Source organism: Palaemon carinicauda, chromosome 24 (genome assembly GCF_036898095.1).
Source record: "Palaemon carinicauda isolate YSFRI2023 chromosome 24, ASM3689809v2, whole genome shotgun sequence".
In the NCBI taxonomy this organism is placed as follows: Eukaryota; Metazoa; Arthropoda; class Malacostraca; order Decapoda; family Palaemonidae; genus Palaemon; species Palaemon carinicauda.
In genome coordinates, this window is record NC_090748.1 from 74,122,065 (window position 1) to 74,144,839 (window position 22,775).

The window sequence follows — 22,775 nt, forward strand, 5'->3', positions numbered from 1 at the left end:
TTTTTAGAAATTTGGCAAATACAGAATGTTGTTATATTTTTTCCTAAATATACGATTCGAGTAGGCTTATTGTAATGATTGCAGGTTATTTCGTTTGCTAAAACAGTATACCTAATAATGTGTAAAAGGAAAAAAAAAAACTAAAATCATGTTTATGGATGAACTGGAGATCCCGAAGATATTTCTAAAAGTTATATTTCCTATTTATATATATTTTTTACATGTTTTTTTGGAGAGACATTTTCCGAATTTTGAAAAAAAAGTCTGGCACAAATAGTTTTGTTATCGGTAAGTTGGCAACGATTATTTTTTATTTTGAAGACAATTTGCCACATGTGGGAATTTATCCATAGATTTGGGAATTTATTCCTAGATTTTGGAATTTTGGGTGTCTGATGGGAATATTCTGTACAAATTTCAATGAAGAAGAAACAAAGATGAGTAAAACTTTATATTGTTGCAATAAGTTTACTTGCACTTATGAGAAGTAGGCCTATAGTGAATAATTTCTATATCAGTAAAGCCTACATGATCAGAAGGAAATATATTTGTGGAAATGGGAAATTTTGTGTTGTTTTGGGGATTTTTTCATAGAGATTTGGAGATTTTTAGACTAACCCATATGGTAACACTTCGAAATTCGAATCACTGTTTAGTAAATAAGAAGAGTTCAAGTGTGTATCTTATGTGTGTTATGCTGTGAAGTACTTTAGTCTGTGGCTGTTTAACGTTCAAGCCTGGAAGTTGTCGTCAATAACGGCTTGTCCTTTTTATATAACAAAGTCTTTAGATTTGCAAGAAAGTGGAAAAGATAGATTCATCTTGACACATTGCCACAGCTAAAAAGTAAGTGATACAAAAACCCATGGCGTGTTTTAGTTATGTTTTCCATGTTTTCTAAACACATCAGTGTTTGATGCAATGTCAATTCCTCTTTTGGCAAGAATAAATCCAGTTTGATTACTATGTGAGGTGAATTAATGTTTCCAAATTTAAAAAAAGTACTTTTTACCCTAGGGTATATTACCCTGTAATAAACTAAAATATAACTGCAGTATGTAGGCCTAACCCTAGGGCCTCGTTTATGACAACAAGTTTCTGTAGCCATTTTTCCTGTATTTATTTTAATGATAGCTTTTAACAATTATTGGAGCCTTTGTAGTTCATGGGGACATGCCGAGAAAAAGGGACAACAACTTACCCAAACTTCCCCCCCTAACCTGACCTACAAGCTGTGTTCTTACCTTCCTAATGACTTAACGGGGGGGGGGGGGGGGGGGGGGTTAATGCTCCGCTGCGAACCCCCAACCACTGTCGCTAGCCTACAAACCCCACAAACCCAACCTAATTTGTATTGTATTACAGGGTGTGATTTTGAACAGAAAATATATGTTTTCCTATTGTAAATAACGTGATTTAACCGAATTTGACCTTCATTTCAACCGCAAACAAACGGATCAACCATTTCGGATAACTTAAAGTTGTCGAATTGCTGGATGAAATGAAGGTGAAAACCGGTTAATTCACGATATTTCCTACAGGAAAACATTTTCTGTTAAAATGGTTAAATATAAACATTGTTGTCATATATGATGGGTTAAAATATTTAAATATAAACACTAGTTCAATGGCGATACTTCCCTTACGGATGTGATGCAAATGATAACATTAGCAACGTTACCAATGATACACAGTGTTACCGACGATGGAGAATGGTACACAGAGTTACCAACGGTACTATGTCATTATTAGTGATAGCAATGCTAGATATTTGCTTACGTATTTCAAATAATTTTTCCATATAAGTTTTACACAATATATAAAAAGTACAAAAAGGGCACAGAACCTAACAAACCCACCTAACCTAACCTAGTAGTATGACAGGTCACAAACCTCAGGTATTTACTGAGAACGGTAAAATTTTCCATGTTACGAATGATACACAGCGTTACCAACGATACGGTGACATTACTAGCGATAGTAATGCTAGATATTTCCATACGTGTTTTAAATAATTTTCCCATATAAGTTTTACACAATATATAAAAAGTACAAAAAGGGCACAGAACCTAACAAACCCACCTAACGTAACCTAGGAGTTCCCCGGTCACAAAACACATATAATGACTATTGAGGAATGACTTACCTTCTAACTTCTTGTAATTAATATTATCTTCCATGGGGGTAGACGGCTTTTTCCTAAAAATGTACCTTTATAATAAGTAACGGTATAACCCCAACAACGTTTCTTTTTGGTTTTAGGAATGATGGTTTCGGTATTACAATAAAATACGTGAATGTCTTTCCTGTAAGATAGGAGGGAAACGGCACTTGGGGCACTGTAAGGGTTGAGGAATTACATTGTGTGATTTCAGGAAATTATCAACATTGGTTGAAGAATAATAAAAATCCCCATGGAATTTAGCAAATGATTTTAGGTACGGAATACTGAAGCCGTTACAAGTATCTGTAACTTCCTCCATCGCAAAATACGAAAAAGTAAACCTCACTTGAATTGACGGACACCTTACTAGGACAAAGGTTACAAGGGTAAAGGATTTGGTATGAACAGACCACTTAAAGAGACAAAGGAAGGGGGTAGGGAAATATCAGTTGACAACCCCCTTGTGTAAACTTTGAATAGTATCGGTTTGTAAGAGGGTAAACATGAATGAACTGTATAGGGAAACTAGTCCAGAAATTGGAAAATTTACAGTTTCATCCATTATGGGAAATCTATTATAATAATATATTTCCCGAGTAAAGCAAGTCTTTTGTAGTATTTCTGTAAAATATTATTTGTCGCAAATGCCTAGTTCTTTACGGTATATATCGACGATCAAACTCACGCTACTCATGTCTTACTCCCAGATTTTTTCTAAGTCTGTTGTTATTGTTGACTGTGTCTTGTATTTGCTTAAATGAGCCTTGTAACCACTATAATCCGCAGACAAACTAGTCCACTATAAAGTCTTACACGTTTGGCCAATCACAGCGCCTATCCACTATGACGTCATACATGTTTGGCCAATCACAGCGCGACAATACAACAGCGCCACAATTCATCTTTCCCATGCATTTCATTTCGTTCTTAGAAATGGAGGCAGTAACAAGCACGTCATCTCATGTTGCACAAGAAGTTGAAATTCCATCTTCTTGTCCTGACTGTTTCCTAACTTGCAATGAATTTGTTGTAAGTTATTCGGGGATTATTGAAAACCTAGTGGATTTGTGCCAGAGAGACAATTTAATTTTACAAAATCAAAATTGGCCTGCATGTCAAGGAACCTTCCCAACGGCTTCACGTTTTCCTCAAAGCAGCAACACATCTTGATGAACCAACAGTTTAAGGTAAGCTTCATTAATTTATAGAGTATATTATAATGGTGATAGTATAACGATGTATGCAGCAGTACCATCCCTTTGGATTTGGTTTGATGGATGTGTTAGGTAGTGGCTGTAAGGGGGGGTGGCCTCGCAGGGGTAGGCCTAGGTAGGGGTACAGGGCCCTAGGTTAGGTGGTTGTATTAGGTTCGGTAGTGTCCCAAAATTCACTGTGGCCTTAAGGGGGGGTCGCAGGGGGGGCGGAGCCCCCCCCGGTAGGCCTAGGTAGGGGTACAGGGCCCCTAGGTAGGGGTACAGAGCCCCTAGGCTAGGTTAGGTGGGTTTATTAGGTTCAGTAGTGCCCCGAAAATCACTGTGGCCTTAAGGGGGGGTCGCAGGGGGGGCGGAGCCCCCCCCTGGTAGGGCTAGATAGGGGTATAGGGGGAGGGGTGGTGGAAGGATAAGTATTCATTTATTGCAAATATCATTTGACCCCCCCCCCCCACCCAAAACCCCGATTCCCACCTGGTGTCCCCCATAATTGTTGGGATGAAGTAGGGTCTTTCTGCATTCTAGAACAACTTAGTAAATCTCCAAATCGGATGGTTTGCGGTCAAAATAAACGTTAAATTCGTTGGAACTACACTATTTCTGATGCAAAAAATATATTTTTATTCCAGTTTCCCCATAATGGATGAAACTGTAAATTTACCAAGTATTCATGTATGATAAATAATATTGAATGGGAATATAAAATGAGATGATTTTAAAAGGAATAGGATAATAAAACGAGTAATAGGTAGGGGAAAAGCTTCCGCGCAGGGGGGAGGGGTTTCTGCGCAGGACGAAACAGGGTTGCCAGGTTTTCCAAGTGAGAAAAGGCTGATGCCTGATCAACTGCAGCTTTAAAAGGCCAACCTAATAGTAGAAAAAGACCAAAAATATAGCATTTAAGGCTAACCAATTTCAAAAAGGCCAAATTTGGGTACCTAGGACAAGAAAAAAAGCCATATTTTGAGTTTTTTTGGCCCTAAAAAGGCCAACCTGGCAACCCTGGGACGAAACTGGTATGCACGAACGAACGAACGTACGGGTGCTAATGATAGCATGGAAAGCTAACATTTGATCTACATCAGACGTTGGCAGCACTGGTTACTGTATTTTTTCATGAGACAATCTTTGCAACGGCGCCTCCAAAGTTTATTCAGATATACTGTATTGTATTTAACTCCGATTATTATACATTCAAGAAGTTAATGTATAGAGAAGAAAAGGCTTGTTTTACGATTATATATTGTTTCCCCAGTATGTTTACCCACCCAAAACCCCGAGTTCCCACTGGGGGTCCCCCATTATCGTAGGATATAGATGTATATATATTTCTGAAACTATTCATTTGCGACGGGAACGAGTGTCATTTTCGAAGAGAGCGTAATTTTTTCTATTAGTAAAAGTAGTTTTTTTCCTAGGTTCCATTGTCCTGTAATACACTACAATGAAACCCCTAACCGAACCTAGTAGTTTCCAGGTCACAACCCCTGGGCGGGGGTAAGCCCCCAGACCCCCTTCTTGGGCTGAACTTAGAAAATATAAAATAACTTCATATTATGGTATATCGGATCATAGTAAAGCACATCTTCCCCATAAGGAACAAAGAATGGACTTGTAATAAGAAAGATATCGCCCTGTCCCGATAAACTACATTCACCCCCAATTATTATACAAGAACACGGGAAAGATTTACTAATGAAGAAATGGGGTTTTATATAGGAAAACTCCAATTTTCTTCTAAAGTGATCTTTATTTCCATCGCCAATAAATTGCTAATAAACGGATTTTGAAGCAAAGTGAAAAATCAATTTTTGGGTGAGATGGCCATGTCGTCCTGATGGAAGCTTCCTATAGACTGCTTTCTAAGGAATATTTGGCTACAGTGATATTCCTAGAGAATTGACCACAGGTCTCCAGAATTCTAACTCCTGGCGCGAGTATCCTTAAAATTTCTCTTAAGGATATCGCATAATATCAGGGGACGACACATGGCAATCTTCACCCCGAATAGCGTTTTCGCTCTGAGGGGGAAGAGTGGCGAAATTGAAGGGGAGCTGTTATCAAGGTTACCCTTCCTCCCCTACTATTACAGGGCTCCAAGATGGCACTCATTCCTTGTAGCATTGAGCATGGTGCTACAGATATAGTAGTTTCGGGAGGGATTATTACCTAAGCCTTTTCTTAGAAAAGGAGGGTGGGTCCATTAGGATGACGTGGCCATCTCACCCAAAGATAGATTTTTAACACATAAGACTTACCCGGTAGTTATATATATATATATATAGCTTACGTCCCTGTCGTCACGGCAGAAAATTCAAAACTCGTGCCAATCGCCGATTGGATAGCCAGGTGTACCACCTCTGCGCCCTAGCGAGGTACCTAGGAACCATTCCAGGAACCCTCATTTATTCCCTGTCACTCGCTATAACCTGTATATTACAGTTATCTTGGTGATGTACATTTTATTTTTAGCCTTTGCTGGTTGGATTTTATTTTTACTGAGTGTTAGTGCTTTAACTACGTTTGTATCTTAACAGAGGTAGGAATGGGAGTTGTTTCCCCCAACTGTAAAACTCACGAACCTACTCTTTAAACATGATGGCGGAGATCGTTCCACCATCTCTATGACGTCACAATCGTGAGACGTAAGCAACATAGTACTACGTAATATGTTGCATAATTCTTTTCTTTGCTTTTTCTTGTAAAGAATGAAAAGGAAATCTAACTTACAATAAGTACGGTATTTAACTTTTAATATAAAAAGATTTTATTAATTTTTAAGAAATATTTGTGTTTTTAGTATTCGTTCTTTAAATCATCGATACTATTTTCAAAGATTAAATAGAACTAGCGTATTGTTAATTTTCGCTGCGTAGTTCTCATGAAAATACGATGCTGTCCCAACAATTCTTGATATCGTTGTTTATTTTCTTTCGATGTTGGGATTCTAGTATTATTCGTATATTCACATATGTGTTCCAATTGTAAAGTGTAGCAATCCACTATTTTTGGAAACTCTTAAGATTTTATGGTTGTTTACATATATATTTATATATATATACGTTATTACGATATCTGTTAATTTTAATAACAACAAATCACTATTTTTGGGAACCTTTAACCCTTTTACCCCCGGGGTATTTGGAAATTTCCAACCCTTAACCGCCAAGGGGTTATTTTTTTCCCAGCAAATTTTGCAGTATATATTTTTTAAATTGCTCTAACAGCCTTAATTTTTGTCATAGAGAGGTCAGGTTGGTCTCATTCTCTTGGAAAATGCCTGAATTTTCTCAAAAAATTATCAAAAAATATGAAAAACAAATTTTCATAGCAATTTTTTGCAAGGACGTACCGGTACGTCCATGGGGGTAAAGGGATGGCTTTTGTGAAACGTACCAGTACGTCCTTTGGGGGTAAAAGGGTTAAGATTTAAGGGTTGGTTACATATATATATATATATATATATATATATATATATATATATATATATATATATATATATATATATATATACAGTATGTTATTCCTATATCTGTTCATTTGAATCATATAACATGTAACTTTCCCGGTAGTTATATATAACTACCGGGTGAGTATGTATAACATTTATCTTTACCGGTAGTTATATGTAACTACCGGGTAAGTGTGTTCAAACATTTATTTACAATGAAAATATCAGGGTAATATTTTATAAAAAATCCTTTTTTTACATTTTTATATACCAAGAACTAGAAACGATTTTGCATTCTCATTCAAGCCCTTGGCAGTAGAGAAAGATCTATCACAACGGGCAGGACTAATTATGGTCTTTTGTGTAAGAGTTAAAGTGCAAGTTTCAGTACTAAATTAGTGCAGTGAATTTATTCAGCACATTGGACATTTTTTCCTAGCCTTAGACCTCTTCCAAGCTCCCCAACCCCTGGGAGAAGGAATGTCGATCGGCCAAGGAAACGAGAGGCGTTAGCTCACGAGCAGACGTCCTCTCGAGCGTTCCTGTTGACGTTCCCAAGAATGCTCGCCCTTGCCATGGGAAAGCAAAGAGCGTTGGACGTTAAGCTACTAACACTGCTGTTAGAGTCTTGCATTGCATCACATTTGCTAATAATAGCAATACTATAGACACGGTTTTTGTTCCAGAGCGCCAGTCGGCCATGAGAAGCCTCTGATGAACTGAACGCGCCGAGTGACGTAATGAAGATCATTTTACGCTCGGCGCTAAGTTTTTCAGGACGCTCGGCGCCACGTCTTTCAAGACGCTCGGCGCCACGTCTTTCAGGACGATCGGCGCCACGTCTTTCAAGACGATCGGCGCCACGTCTTTTAGGACGAGTGGCGCCTCGTCTTTCAGGACGCTCGGCGCCTCGTCTTTCAGGACGCTCGGCGCCTCGTCTTTCAGGACGCTCGGCGCCTCGTCTTTCAGAACGCTTGGTGCCACGTCTTTCAGAACGTTCGGCGCCACGTCTTTCAGGACGATCGGCGCCACGTCTTTCAGGACGATCGGCGCCACGTCTTTCAGGACGATCGGCGCCACGTCTTTCAGGACGATCGGCGCCTCGTCTTTCAGGACGCTCGGCGCCTCGTCTTTCAGAACGTTCTGCGCCGCGTCTTACAAGATCTTTGTCAGTAGAAGACATTGGTAATCACTTTTCTCCTGTTGAATTTGAGATTCTCAGAAGGAGAAGATCCTTATTCCTTTCGTCATTCGGTTGATTTAGAAACTCATGAAAGTTTTTATGATTAGTTTCCAAATTATTTTATGCCTGTTGCTCCACGTTCGCCACCCTCTGAATATACACGTGGTCATCAATGGAGCTTTAAGGATGGTGGGAGACTGTTTAGAGTCTCAGAAGCACCAAGGAAAGACAGCTTTCTTTTTTCCTCTGATTAACCTGGCCTCTAGATCTTGTATCTGAGGTACGAGATTATTTATTTTATTATCTCTAGCCAAGCTACAACCCTAGTTGGAAAAGTAAGATGCTTTAAGCCCAAGGGCTCCAATAGAGAAAAAATAGCCCAGTGAGGAAAGGAAATAAGGAGATAAATGAATGGTGAGAATAATTTAACAATAAATCATTTTTAAAACAGTAACAACGTCATAACAACGTCTAAAACAGATATGTCATCTAGGGTGGAGGTCTAGCCACATTAAGGTCGAGGACCTTGTGGCAGCCCCACAGAGACTTACAGCCCCCTGGGTGGATTGCTGAGTCTCTCAAGGAATGCAGGTAAATGAGACATATAAACCTATGAAGCCAGCTTACTTATCAGGTATTCCAGGATAGCAAGGGTGGAGGTCTAACCACGTTAAGGTCGAGGACCTTGTGGCAGCCCCACAGGGATTTTTACAGCCCCCTGGGTGGATCGCTGAATCTCTTAAGGGTTCTCTCCAGGTTGAGGGAGTGAATTTTCCCAATTGTTTATTTCTTTGCTAAAAGTCTTCCTTTTACCTATCAGAAGGCCGTGATATGTGTAGAATTCATCTCCAGCCTCTATAATGCCCCCCCCTGGTCATCAACGCCCCCCTTATGTTAATAGAAAAAATACGAAATATCATTAGTAATTTTCTAATTTTTATAGGTTACCCCTTTAAAACTGTTCAAATACGTTTTCTGATATCAGTGATATCAAAGAAAATGGGCTCAGGGGAGACTATGATTTTATATCCAATATTTTCGTCATCAGACAAAAATCGTAATTTCTCGTTTTTTCTTTTTCGGGAGAGGGGTGTATTTCTTTGCTTGTCCTGCTCTTATGCCTTAAGTAATATAATATTTAGATGTTTTAGGCCATTAAGTGACATAATACCTAGAAAAACACAGAAGGTTTTTTCCCTAAATCGAAATTTTAATTTTTGGTGAATATTTATTTCTAGGTATCCCTCCATCACCATCACTACCTAACCTAACCTAACCTCCTCGTTTTTTTCTTTCTGTGTGCTTATTTACTGTTCGATTTTGATAAAACTTGGTCTGCTTGTTCCATATGGATAAACAAACATAATTACAGAGCGAATTTCAATTCAAGACATTAGTTTCTCACTGGTCACCAAACAACTTTAAGTCGCTAGCTCCAATTTTCACATTTTTATTCATAAAATCCTTTATTTTCCCTGTAGGATGATAAAACTTACAGAGGATATGCCTTATTATAGTGCTAATAATGCCTCAAAATTTCATTAGCCTGTCTTGATTAGTGTATTTTTGGCAAATATTTTTACAATTAGCACCTTCTCAACCCGGAGCCTACCCGGAATCCAGACAATGGGGCAGGATAACTTTGAGGTCCGTGCTATTCCTTAAGGATGGATGCGAAATCTTTTTCCTAGTGAAACCTCCTTTGTTACTTTGATAAGACCTCTCTGCAAAACAGACTTTGCAACATCAAATGTCTCTCTTTTGGGAGAGGGAGGCTTTTTTTCGGTCCTGGATGTAACTGCTCTCAATGCCTTCGTTCAGAAGTCAAAGTTCTCCATGGAAACATCGAAATCATGAACTATTTAAAGTCTCATGTCAGCCTGGTCACAAGCCAAAGCAGTCTGACTGCTTTCGCCTTCAGGCAGTAGAGCCAGACTGCATAACTTCTGGCAATCTTGGGAGAAGAGGGGAGCAGACCTTTGGTCAGTACATCTTCTGAAGGAGGATTACAATTTCCTTTCATAGGAAAACCTCCTTTAGTTTTAGCTCCAGTAGATCTCTCTCACAGATCTAGAGAGGAGTTTAAGAGGCAGGCTTTGCAATTAAACTTTGTAGCAGAATACTGTACTCAAGAGACATCAGAGCCTCCCTGTATCTGGACGATTGATTTATCAGAGCTCTTTCTTACGATCTTCATGAAGGATTTTCAGATAACTTTGAACCTTTCAGAAGTATTGCGTATTCCTGTCAACTAGACGAGTCTCTTCTGTCTCCAGGACGCTTAGCGCCACGTCTTACAGGACGCTCGGCGCCACACCTTCCAGGACATTCAGCGCAACGTCTTATAGGACGCTCAGCGCCTCGTCTTTCAGGACACTCGGCACCACGTCTTTCAGGACGCTCGGCGCCACGTCTTTCAGGACGCTTGGCGCCACGTTTTACAGGACGCTCGGCGCCTCGTCTTTCAGGACGCTCAGCACCACGTCTTACAGGACGCTCGGCGCCACGTCTTACAGGAAGCTCGGCGCCACATCTTACAGGACGCTCGGCGCCCCGTCTTTCAGGACGCTCGACGTCGGAGATCTAGAAGGAGGCATGACATTGAACATGAGAACCTCGGACTTCGTGGTGACACTAGTCGAATCGAATGTCGAGATCAAGGACGCCTTAGTTCCGATCTCTTTGATCACGAAAGTATTTTATGGAGCGTCTAGCCTTAGTACAACGCGGCGACATAGGCGGTGATCTGGGTTTCCTTGACGCCAGGAGTCAGGACCTTAAATACATGTATCCTGATAAACACAAAATCACTACTTCCGTTAGATCTTCTGACACCATCACAAAAAATACTTTATTTAAGGATGGTGATTCAGAGTCAAGTTTTTTCGGGCTTTTACGTCTCCTCTTAGAACGGAGCTAGCCTTCTTGAAACTGTAATCTTTCTAAGATACAGAAGTGTTCTGCGAGGAAGAGGATGAGTGTGTTGGGAAACCTCTCCTCTTGGGGAGGGGGTTTTATCCCTGGGAAGACTGATTCTTTCTTTGTGACCATTGATATGTCACTGTTCATCCTAGTTGTCCTGGACCAGGGTTCGATTCCCGGCCAGTCAGAAGCTAGAAGCTATGATCCTTATGCGAGTTATCTTTTTTCTCTCCATTTCAACCTCAATCATTTTGGGACAAGGAGAAGGTCTTTAGTTGATATGCATCTCTTTTAGGATGCTATAAGAAGTTGCCGTCAGTGGTGGTTCAATACAGTCAAACTTCCGGAAGGTCACCCCTTTTGAACAGAGGATCTTAGACCTTGTGTTGTGTCTCCTCACCTTGGATTCGGGTGGGAGCAACACTAGACAGTTAGAAGCTTCGGGACTTTGGACAGAGGATCAGAAGAGCTTCCTTATCACTCAAAGGAACTGTTGACAGTCCAGTTGGCTCTCAAAAAGCTTTGAAGGGTCAGTTCGGAACAAAGTGGTGCAGGTGTATGCCGATCATACTACAGAATTGGCTTTCATTGCCAAGCAAGACGGAACCCACTCGAGGTTCCTTTACGGGACTGAGAGGAGTCTTCTCATCTGGGCCAAGGAGAAGAATATATTCCTTCTAACAAGGTTCTTTAAAAAAAGAGAAGAACTTATGGAAGAACAATCTCAGCTGGAGAATGGACACTCCATCGAGAAATCTGCAAGAATCTGTGGCGACTTTGGTGTCGTTCTTGTATAGTCCTATTCGTGACTTAACAGACAAAGAGACTAGAAACTTACTGCTCTCCAGTTCCAGATCTCGAAGCAGTCCACATAGACGCTTTCCTATTAGTCTGGTCCAATCTGGATGTGTACGTTTTCCTCGTTCTATTTCCTTACAAGGTGACATAAAGTTTGTGTCACACGAAGGGACCAGGTGACTTTAGTGGCCTTCTTTTGGCCCTCAAGAGGATGGTTCACAAAGATACTGGAATGGATGGTGGACTCTCCTAGAAGTCTTCCATTAAGAGTAGTTTTACTCAAACAACCTCTCTTGGAAAGTTACCTTTCTAGTCTCCAAGCTTTTCTTTTAGCTACCTTCAGCCTTTTGAAACCTCACAGGAACTAGAGGTTTTCGAAAGAGGCAGATTAGTCTTTTACAAGAGCAATAAGAACTTCTACCATCAGGATTTATCAATCCAAGTGGGAGGCTTTAGAGAATGGTGCAGCGTCAACTCTGTTTTTCTCTTCCAGTATCTCTACAACTCAGATTGCTGACTTCCTGTTTTACCTTCGAAGGAAGCTCATTTGTTCGTCCTCTTCCATCAAGGGATACAGGTGTGTGTTAGCGACTGTTGTCAGACACAGTATCTTGGACCTTTCGATTGATAAAGTCCTACAGGAACTTCTCAACTTGTTTGAAACATTAAACAACCAGGATTCACCAGCTTGGATCCTGGACTTATGAGTGACAAGCTTGAGCACTTGCTTTCATCTTCATTTTAAGGACCTCTCGATGAAAACTTTTTCTTTTGTTAGTCTTGTGACATCTAAAAGAATGAGTTAATTCATACGTTTAGTAAAACGTTGGCTTTCGAGATAACGAAGCTATCTGCTCATTGCAGTTGGGCTTTCTCGCCAGGAATGACCGCCTTTCTCAACCTTGACCTAAGGCTTTTGAGTTTCCGAATTTTTCGGATATGGTTGGCGAGGAGTTGGAGAGAGTCCTGTGTCCAGTAAGAACCCTGAAGTTCTACCCAGGCAGTATGAAAGAGTTGCGAGGCAACTCGAAAGCTCTTTGGTGCTCGATTAAGAAGCCCTCGTTATCAGATGTCAAGAATGTCCTTTCATTCTTCATCAGACTCTTATAAGAGAGGCTCATATACATTACAGTGTGACTGGCCTCAAGTTTTTAAGGTCAAGATGCATGAGGTTAGTACTATAACAACTTGAATGACCTTCAAGCAGAATAGATTGTGGTGGAGTATTATGGACACAACCTTTTGGGGGAGTAAATCTGTGTTCACTTCACACACTATTTTAATCGTGTCCAGACTCTTTATGAGCACTGCTACACTCTGGGACAATTCATGATAGCGAGTGCAGTTTTGGGTGAAGGATCCACCACTACGTCCCCGTAATCCCAATAATCTTTTCTTCTCTTGGAACTTTTACAGTATTTGTTTTTATGGTTGTTTGTGGAGACTGTGTCAGTCTTCCAAAATCATTGATTGTTCCGTAACTGAATACAAACCAACACTATTTACATGGGGTAATTACTTTGGCGACAGCCGATGACGAGCCATAAAGTTTTAACGAGGGTTTCCTACCCCACCGCTAGTTAGCGGGGGGTAGGGAGGGGTAGCTAGCTACCCCTCCCCCCTCACACACACCGGTGAAGATCCACTTTACTTTTGGCTCGGGTAGAGAACAGACCTGTCTGTGCTCTCCCTCGCTTTGACCGCCATATTAATCTGTTTTTGCTTTCTCTATTTTGCAGTGTGTGTGAAGTTGGCCTCTACTGACAATGCGTACTTGTCCTGGAATTCCCGGCCGCCCTTGCGGGACCTTTATGTCTGCCGTGGAAACAGACCCTCACTCCTTATGCCCCCAGTGTAGGGGCCAACGGTTTGATAGTGCAAATATGTGTATTGAGTGTAGGGAGTGGTCTACCTCCCAGTGGGAGAGGTTTGCCCGGCAACGTAAGAAGAAGGCTAAAAGGGATCTTTCTCCTTCCGAGATTTCTCGGAAGAGAGAAAATCCTAAGTCTTCCCCTTCTGCCGCCCATTCCTCCTCCGAAGCTCCCGCTCGGGCAGCCTCTTCCGAGAGGCCGGCGAGAGGTAGCGTAGACTGTAATGTTGATGTCATTAACCGATCACGTGATGAGGGAGAGGTCGTTGCCTACCATAGCGAGGCGGCTGCCTACCATAGCGAGGCGGCTGCCCCTCCCCCCTCGGAGGAGGTATTTGTGTCTAACAGTGACCTTTTTCAGCTTTGGGCTTCCTTGGGGCTACAGGGTTCGCCCTCCAAGGAAGTCTTGTTTGGTATGATCAAACGGGGTGCGGCCACCGAACAATCGTCAACCTCAGCGGACATAGATCCTCTGTGGTTGACATTGTTGTGTCGGAAACATCCCGTGGGTCTGACCAAACTCCTGTTCCTGTGGCTGTGGTAGCTGAAGCCTGTGCTCCCTCTGAACATACTTCGGGGGAGGAGCTTAGTCCCACGGTTTCCCCTTCCGCTGAGACTCCCTCTCGGGGGAGTTCTCTGGTAGAGACGCCTCTTTGGAGGCCTGTTGATGGTCAGCCTGCTGATCCCACGGCCCCTCGTGGGCATATAAGGCGGAAGGCTCGCCCTCCCCTTCGCCGTAGAGGCCTTCTTTCCCCCTTTAAAGGTGTTAAGAGGCGCCTCTTCGGCTCGTCGTCACCACAGTCCTCTGCGGAGGAGACGACTCGCCGTTCTCCTGAGCTTCCTGCTACCACCCTTGACCTCTCCATGGATCGTTCGCGATCTCCGTCGGAGGATGGTCGTCCTTCGGGACAATGTGAGCTGTCACCTCAACCATCCACATCTAAAGCTGCTGACGCACTTTACGCGCCGGAGACTGCCACTGTGCAACCTCCTGACCCTTCGGGGTCTCAGGGACTTGAGCGCGCAACTGCGCAGCTCGCCCCTAAGCGTAAGGCTCCGCCTGTGCACCCTGCTGCTGCTGTTCCTGCCATTCCTGACAAAGCGCCTCGGCGCTCACCTGTAGGCGTTCGCGCCACTGCTCCTATTACGCGCCAGGGTTCCCCTGCGCGCCCGCGTCGCCCACCTGCAGTTACTGATGTAGTGTGTAAGCGCCCAACTGCGCAAACGCGCCCTGTTACTGTTGTAGAGCCACCGCACTCTCCTGCACACTTGCAGCCAGTTACTGATAAGGCGCCTATGCGTCAACCGATGCCCCAGTGGCCTTCAGTGCTCACGCGCCCTCCGGCATCTCGCCGACCCCCGGTTCCTGTTTCACCGCGCGCGATCCAGGAGGTTCCTGAGTCGGCGCACAGGCGCCCACAGGTTCCTTCGGACTCGTCGCGCCCTGCGGGGGAGAGACGCGACACGCATCCACGCGCGATCCCAGCTCCAGCGCTCACGCGCACCCCAACGCGCCCACGCGCCGCTTCGAGGCCATCGCGCCCACCTAAGGAGGTTCGCAATACAAGGGAGTCTCGTGATACGAGAGAGGTTCGCGATGCGCGCCCACGCGCAGTTCCTGTTGTAGCTCCGCGACTACGCGTAGCGACGACTCAACTCGTCGCCCCAGAGGTTGCCAAGTCAGCGCATGGGCGCTCCCGGCTGCCTCTGGAACCGCGTGAATCTGTTACTGATACGATCGCGCCCGACGCGCCCCTGTCGCTCCCTGTTCCTGCTTCACGCCCCATGCCTGTCTTTAAGACAACAGGGGTGGCGCGCCCTCACGCGGCTCGCACCTCGCGACCTCCGAAGCAGCTGACTCCGACGCGACCTGTTCCTGATACGCGCCATGCGCGCCCACGATCGCCACCATACCTAGCGTTTACACAGGCGAGTAAACCGGTCCAGTCAGACCGCCATCAAAGCTCTCGTTCCCAGGTCGCTCGCGACCCTGCTCCTGCGCTATTGCTTCCTCGGCCAGTCCTTCTGGATACGCGCTCGGGCGTTCCTGTCGTCGCTCGCCCTCCGGGGCTTTACCAAATCACTGCGCGCCCGCTCGTTCGGCCTCCTCCAGCTCGCCGCACGCCCACGCCATCGCCCACTCGCGCGCGCGGGCATGTTCCTGCTCAGGCTTCTGCGCGCCCTCACGGGCACGCTCCTGCTCTGTCTCCAGCGCGTCATCGCTCCCGTCCATCCTCCTGCGTGCCCCCGCGCCCGACCACGCTCAAGCGGATGCGCGTGCGTGCGATTTTCCAGCTTCGCGCCCGCCCCCGCTCACGCGGGTGCACGTGGGTCCGCGCGCTGCGATTTTCCAGCTTCGCGCCCTTCTCTCTCGCGCGACTCTGATCTGGGCCCGGTTTACGAGCCCCAGCGCGATTGCCGGCAGGCGGTTTCCTCTTTGTTCTCCTCCTCGCAAGCGCAGACCAGCGCCCTCGCCAGAGGGGGAACGCTCCTCGGACAGGTCTAGGGATTCTTCTCTTACAGCCCGACAGGCGAACCCTTCTGTATCGACTCCTCCTAGGGATCCGTCGATCCCTTTCCCTTCAGAGGGAGTATCTGACAGCGCTGCTGTCAGTCAGCAGTCCTGGTTCGACACCCTTCTCAGAGCTCTCGTGTGGGCTATTAAGCCAACACTCTCTGATTCGGGTCGCGAACCAGCGGCAGCTTCCTCCCCCCTGAAAAGGAAAAGAGGCGTCTCTTCCGTGGAGCCTCCTCGGAGGCCTGTGCTATCCCCGCGTAGATCCTTGCGCAAGGATCCTACTCCCCTTCAGACCTTCTCGCCCTGCCCTGCGGAGGAGGATTATCCCTCTTCAGGGGAGTTGGTTGAGCAGGAATACTCCTCCATCGCACCCCTCTTAACGAGAGAATGCCTTGATGAAGTCATTGGGCTTCAGCACGGCATATCATTCCCGTGCTGAAGGCTTGTGACGGGCAAGAGGGCTCTCGAACTGGGGAATTTCTTTTCCTCAGTTTGACTCTAAATTTCTCTCATTCTTTTTCTATTACCTCTTATTGCTTATTCCTCCTTCATAATTATCAGCTGTCTCCAACCTTGCTGTCAAAGCTCTCTTACCCATTTCACTGTCCAGGTTTTTTAGAGGGGACATTGTATCCATGATCGGTTTTTATTTCAAAATCAATTGTGGAAGCTGTGGTGGTCTTGCCAACTGCCCGAAAATGTTTGGACACCTAGGAGTGTCAGTATTCCCATACTGGCACGCGGAACTATCTCGTTGGAAATTTGGCCTTCGGATTCCAGGGGATGGCGATTTTATAGAGATAGGACTCTCGGCATTCTGTCCGGTTTGCCTGCCACTATGATTAGAGTGGGGATGATTGTATTCTTGAAATGCTCTCAGTCCCATCAAGCGGGTTTGGCATACACTTGAGCCACTCTAATCATAGTGGTACCATCCCTTTGTGGTAGGGTAGGGAGTGGAAATTTGGTAAGCAGCTTTCACAGGTGTCATTGGTGTAGAAATTAATTCCAGGAGAGGCTAACGGTGTCTTCTTTGGAATTTCAGACAGTCTTAATTTTTTCTCTCCCTTAAACTTTATTTTTTTCCATTGTTTTTTTTTTTTTTCATTGTTATTATGACCCCTTCCCTCCCCCTGAAAAAATAATTAATGAGTAAACTTAATATTCCCCGTACCCCTGGATCAAATGGCGAACCCCAGACACCGTTGACGACTTCTGCTTGTTTAAATAGGGAAAGCTCTGTTGACAACCTCGGCAATAAAAAGGATTCCTCCAACAATACTTCTCTGACCAGTGTTGTTAAAGACAATTTATCGGCACTGGTGGAAAATGATGCTTGTAATAACAGTAATACTTTACTCTCTGGTTCTGGCTCATTACCAGATCCAACAAAAAATCTGAAAATTCTCCACTTAAAAAACATACCAATTGGTTGTAGCTATGACATAATTCATGAAGCCTTCTGTAGATTTGGGGTAATCAAAGAAATTTTAATGGAGCTTAATGGTAGTAAAGGCTTTTGGGAAGCTTGGGTATCATTTTCAAGTTTTGAGATTGCTTTAGAAGCAAATAAAAATTTAGAGAGTATAAAAATTGACAATTGTTTGATTTCTGGGGCTCTATGTGATAAAGCACTAAGACACCTAGAGGTATATAAACCAGAAGAATGGATGGAAAAAGAAATAGAGCATAGACTTCCAGAAGTAAGAACCCCCAAGCCCCCAACATGGATAATTGCATCTGGGAAGATAGATAATTATAACTATTATAAGATTAGTAAATTTATACAAAAAAAAGTTGGTTTAATTAAAAGTAAGGATATTAGTAGATACGGTAAGCAATCTGTTTTGATTAATGCAAAATCATATACTCAAGCTCACATGCTTTGTGGCATGAAGATTGCAGAAATTGATCCTATTAAGGATATTAAACCACATATGAGCTTCAGCTATGGTAAAAGGAGTAGTTTTTGATAAAGATCTATATGAATTTTCAGAACCAGAAATTCTGGACATGTGCCCTGCTAATGTTTGGAAAGTAAGTAAGATCCCTCAGACAAGCATGGTAGTTTTAACATTTGAAACCCCTGTTATACCAGATCATATAATTATTGAGAATGAAAGAGTACGTGTTCGAGAATATAAACCTAGGCCTTTACAATGCTTTAATTGTTTCAAGTACGGTCACCCTTCCCGGTACTGCAATAATACGAAGATCTGTATTAACTGTTCTTTGTTAGAACATGGCCAATGCAACAGAGATACAACCTGTGCAAACTGTAAAGATCATCATAAATCAAATGATAAAAGATGTAGAGAATACAAGAAAGAAGAAGCTGCAATCTTGAAAGCAAATGCTGAACATATAAGTGTAGGTTATGCAAAGCATTTACTCAATCGGCAACTTAATTTTGCTCGCGCGGTTAAGATGCCAACAAAAGATTATAATCCACTACCCCTTACTACCACAGGGGGACCAGTGGCAGCACCTGGCCCGTCAGGTGCATCTCCCTTAGTGGTAGTAGCCCAGCCATCTGGGTCAAGTGCTCAGCCTATAAAAGCCAGAGCACAAACCTCCAAAGAGGTCAATATGGTTTCCAACACACCAAAAGTATTGTCACCGATAGGAGCATCTCCCCTAGAGGTAGTAGCCCAGCCTTCTGGGTTAAGTGCTCGAACTGTTGAAATTCTAGCACAATCCTCCAAGGAAGCCAATGTGGCTTCCACCACCTTAAATATATTGTCTCAGGCAGAATCTCTACCTGATTTGATGGAGATTGGAAAACAAGATCTTCCAAAGAGGAAAAGGTCCCCATCATCCTCACCTTCATCTAAGTCAGGTAAGTGCCCTACTGCTCATGATCCTAAGGTTGACTCTTATAAAGATCCTAGAAAGAAAGAAAAGAAGAGTGGTGGCCTAGTAAAGCCTTCCATCTCCAGGCCTTACATGGCTTCATCTGAAAAGTCCCAAAAGACAAATGAGACAAAGAAAAATAATAACAAAAGATAATGTCTATCATCCAGTGGAATTGCAGAGGACTAAGTACTAGCATTGAGCAAATAAAAACTTTAACCAGGGACTCAGACACGAAGGAATTTGCCTACAGGAAACCAAGATCAGTGACAAACCATTTAATCCTGGACTCAATTATCATTTTTGTAGATCCCCTTATCATTTTTGTAGATCCCCTCCGTTGCAAGCTGCAAGAGCTCAAGGTGGTACAGGTTTTATTATTCACAAATCTGTAAAATTTGAAACAATCCCACTCAATACACCACTACAGGCATGTGCAGTTAGAACTCATATCGGGAAAAAAATTACTTTATGCTCGCTATATATTGAACCATCCTTAGAACTTTTCCTCTTAGATCATGCTGGTAATCCAAGAAGGCTTAGACTTTCTGACCTCCAAGACTTGATCAATCAGCTTCCTGCCCCTTTTATTTTAATGGGTGATTTTAATGCAAAGCATACTTTATGGGGTGGAAATGTGTGCGATAGATGGGGTAATCTTGTTGAAGAATTAATCAACAACAATGATGTAATATTAATGAATGATGGTTCTCCAACTAGGTATGATGTATTCCACAACTCTACATCAGCCATTGATTTGTCAATCTGTTCCTCATCCATTCGATTGGACTACCTTTGGTCAGTAAATGAACACCTACATGGCAGTGACCATTGGCCAATAATGTTAAATTATGTCCATAATCTTCCTTCTCAGTGTCCACCAAAATGGAAGATAGATGAGGCAGACTGGGCAGCTTATGAAAACTGTTCACACACTGATAAAGAATATGATGAATTTACATCTCCAGTGCATGCCTATCAACATCTTGAAAATATTATTGATGATAATGCTAGCAAGTTTATACCTAAAACATGCGGTTTACCTCATCGCTCAGTAGTTCCTTGGTGGAGTAAAGAATGTGCCAACGCAAGAAAAGTGACCCGAACTTGCTTCAGAAGATACTTGAGGACAAACTATTTAGCAGATAGAATAGCATATCTCAGAGCCTGTGCCAAACAAAAAAGAATTTTTAAAAAGGCAAAGAGAGCATCTTGGAAGAAATATATATCTAATATTAATACCAAAACTCCTTCAAAGGAAATACTGTATGGGACAAGACTAGAAAACTTCAAGGTAAATTCGTCCCTAAGCCTCTACCAATATTAAGGGAAAATAATAGATATATATCTGACCCCAAAGATGTAGCAGAGGTTCTTGCTAAGCACTTTGCTCATGTGTCAAGTGCTGACAACTATTCCCCAGCATTTCAACAAATTAGAGCATCAACATCTGTTATTCCTCCTGCTTCTTCAAATACTGAAGCTTTTAACCTGCCTTTTAGTATGGAGGAGATGCAAAATGCTATCTCCAGCTCCTCTAACTGCCCCAGGTGAGGATGGCATCCGGTATGAAATGATATCACATCTTCCTGTGGATACAAAGGAATTTTTATTAGAAACCTTTAATGGTCTATGGGCTTCCCATACATCTCCTGATCCCTGGCATACTTCAATTGTAATTCCAGGCCACAAGTCTGGTAAAGACCCAGAACTGCCATCTAGTTATAGGCCCATATCCTTGACCAGTTGCATATGCAAACTATTTGAGAGAATGATCAACAACAGACTTGTGTGGTATCTAGAATCAAAGAATCTTTTATCTAACAGACAGTTTGGTTTTAGGAAGAATCGAAGTACTCTAGACCCTTTGCTGATGTTATCAAGGGAAATTTCAAATGCTTTTTCTAACCAAAACCAGGTGGTGGGTGTCTTTTTTGACCTCGAAAAAGCATATGACACCACCTGGAGGGGTGGTATTTTAAAGCAATTGGCCTTGTGGGGTATAGGAGGACATATGTTCTCTTTTATTGAAGAATTTTTATCAAACCGCTCAATTAAAGTGAGAGTAGGGTCAGAACTATCTTCATCCTACATGCAAGAAGAAGGTGTCCCCCAAGGCAGCGTATTGAGTGTGACCTTGTTTGCTGTTGGTATTAATAGTTTCATTAGTCACATACCTCCTGGCATACAAGGATCACTATTTGTCGATGACTTTGCAATTTATTGTAGTGGATCATCTGCATTACAAGCATGCCAAAATCTTCAAATTGCAATAAATGCTGCTTCCGCATGGGCAAATTCTCGTGGATTCATGTTTTCTCCTCAGAAGACCAAAGCCATTCGCTTTACTCGTACTCGTAAAAGGGAAGAGATCCCCACCCTTTTCTTAAATGATTGTATTTTGCCATATGAGGATAGTGTCAAGTTTCTTGGAGTCATTTTCGACAAGAAAATGACATTTGGTCCCCATATAAATGACCTATCTATCAGGGTTAAGAAGTCACTGAACATTCTGAAAGTGATATCGCATTTTGATTGGGGTGCTGATAGAACAATTTTGCTTAGAATTTATACATCTTTGTGTCTGAGCAAGTTAGACTATGCATACCAAATATATGGGTCAGCTACAAAGACTTTACTTGGAAAACTTGATATTGTTCACAATGCTGGGCTTCGCGTCTGCACGGGTGCTTACAGAACATCTCCCATTGACAGTCTCTATGTTGATTCTGGCATACCTCCCCTTTCCATTCGCAGAGAGGAGTTGAGTTTGAGGTTTTTAGCTAGGTCCCTTGCTGTGAGAAACAATCCTAACTGTAAATATGTTAAGGCCCCTTTAGATCGGGCTCCTAACAGATCTAGAGTGCCTAAGCCTTTGGAAGTACAGCTGAAAAATGATGCTAGAGAAGTAGGCTTGTTAACAGCACAGATAGCAGAGGTAGGATATCCCAAGTCTCCTCCTTGGTGTAATCCACCTGTTAAAGTATGTTTTACGGCAGGAGGGAAAAATACCTTACCTAGTAGGGTAATGAAAAGTGAGTTTTTAAATCATGTTGCTCAACATCATGGGAAACATGTTTTTACAGATGGCTCCAAATCGGCTGCAGGAGTTGGAAGTGCAGCTGTGGTGGGGGATATTGTTATTAGAAGGAAACTCCCATCCTCTTGTTCAATTTTTACTGCTGAGCTGTACGCAATAATTCTTGCAGTCCAACATATTTTTAAAAATGGCAACCAAAATAGTTTTTATACAATTTTTACGGATTCCAATAGTGTTTTACTCTCATTAAAACAAATTATGCCAGGCCATCATCTAGTACAAGAGGTGCAGGACTGGTTAGTACTTCTGCAGTCTAGGAAGAGTATCAGTGTTCACTTCTGTTGGGTCCCTGCCCATGTTGGGGTGGATGGGAATGAACAAGTAGATAAGGCAGCAAAGGAAGCTTCAGGACTAAGTAATCCATCCCCCTTGAGTATTCCTTACAAAGATCTTAAAAGTGAGATTCATCTTTACTGTAAAAATAAGTGGCAAGCTCGATGGTCTGAACTGACCACCAATACAAAATTGAAACAAATCCACCCATTGGTGGATAAATGGTCATCTTGTAATTCTACAAGTAGAAGGGATACCATTATTTTAACTAGGCTGCGTATTGGCCATACACATGCAACGCACAATTATTTAATGAAGAGTGGGGAAGGGAGACAGGCCCCTCTTTGTAATACCTGTCAAGTGACAATGGATGTTAAACATATTTTAGTCGATTGTCCTGTTTTTAATGTTCAGAGGAGGACACATTTACTC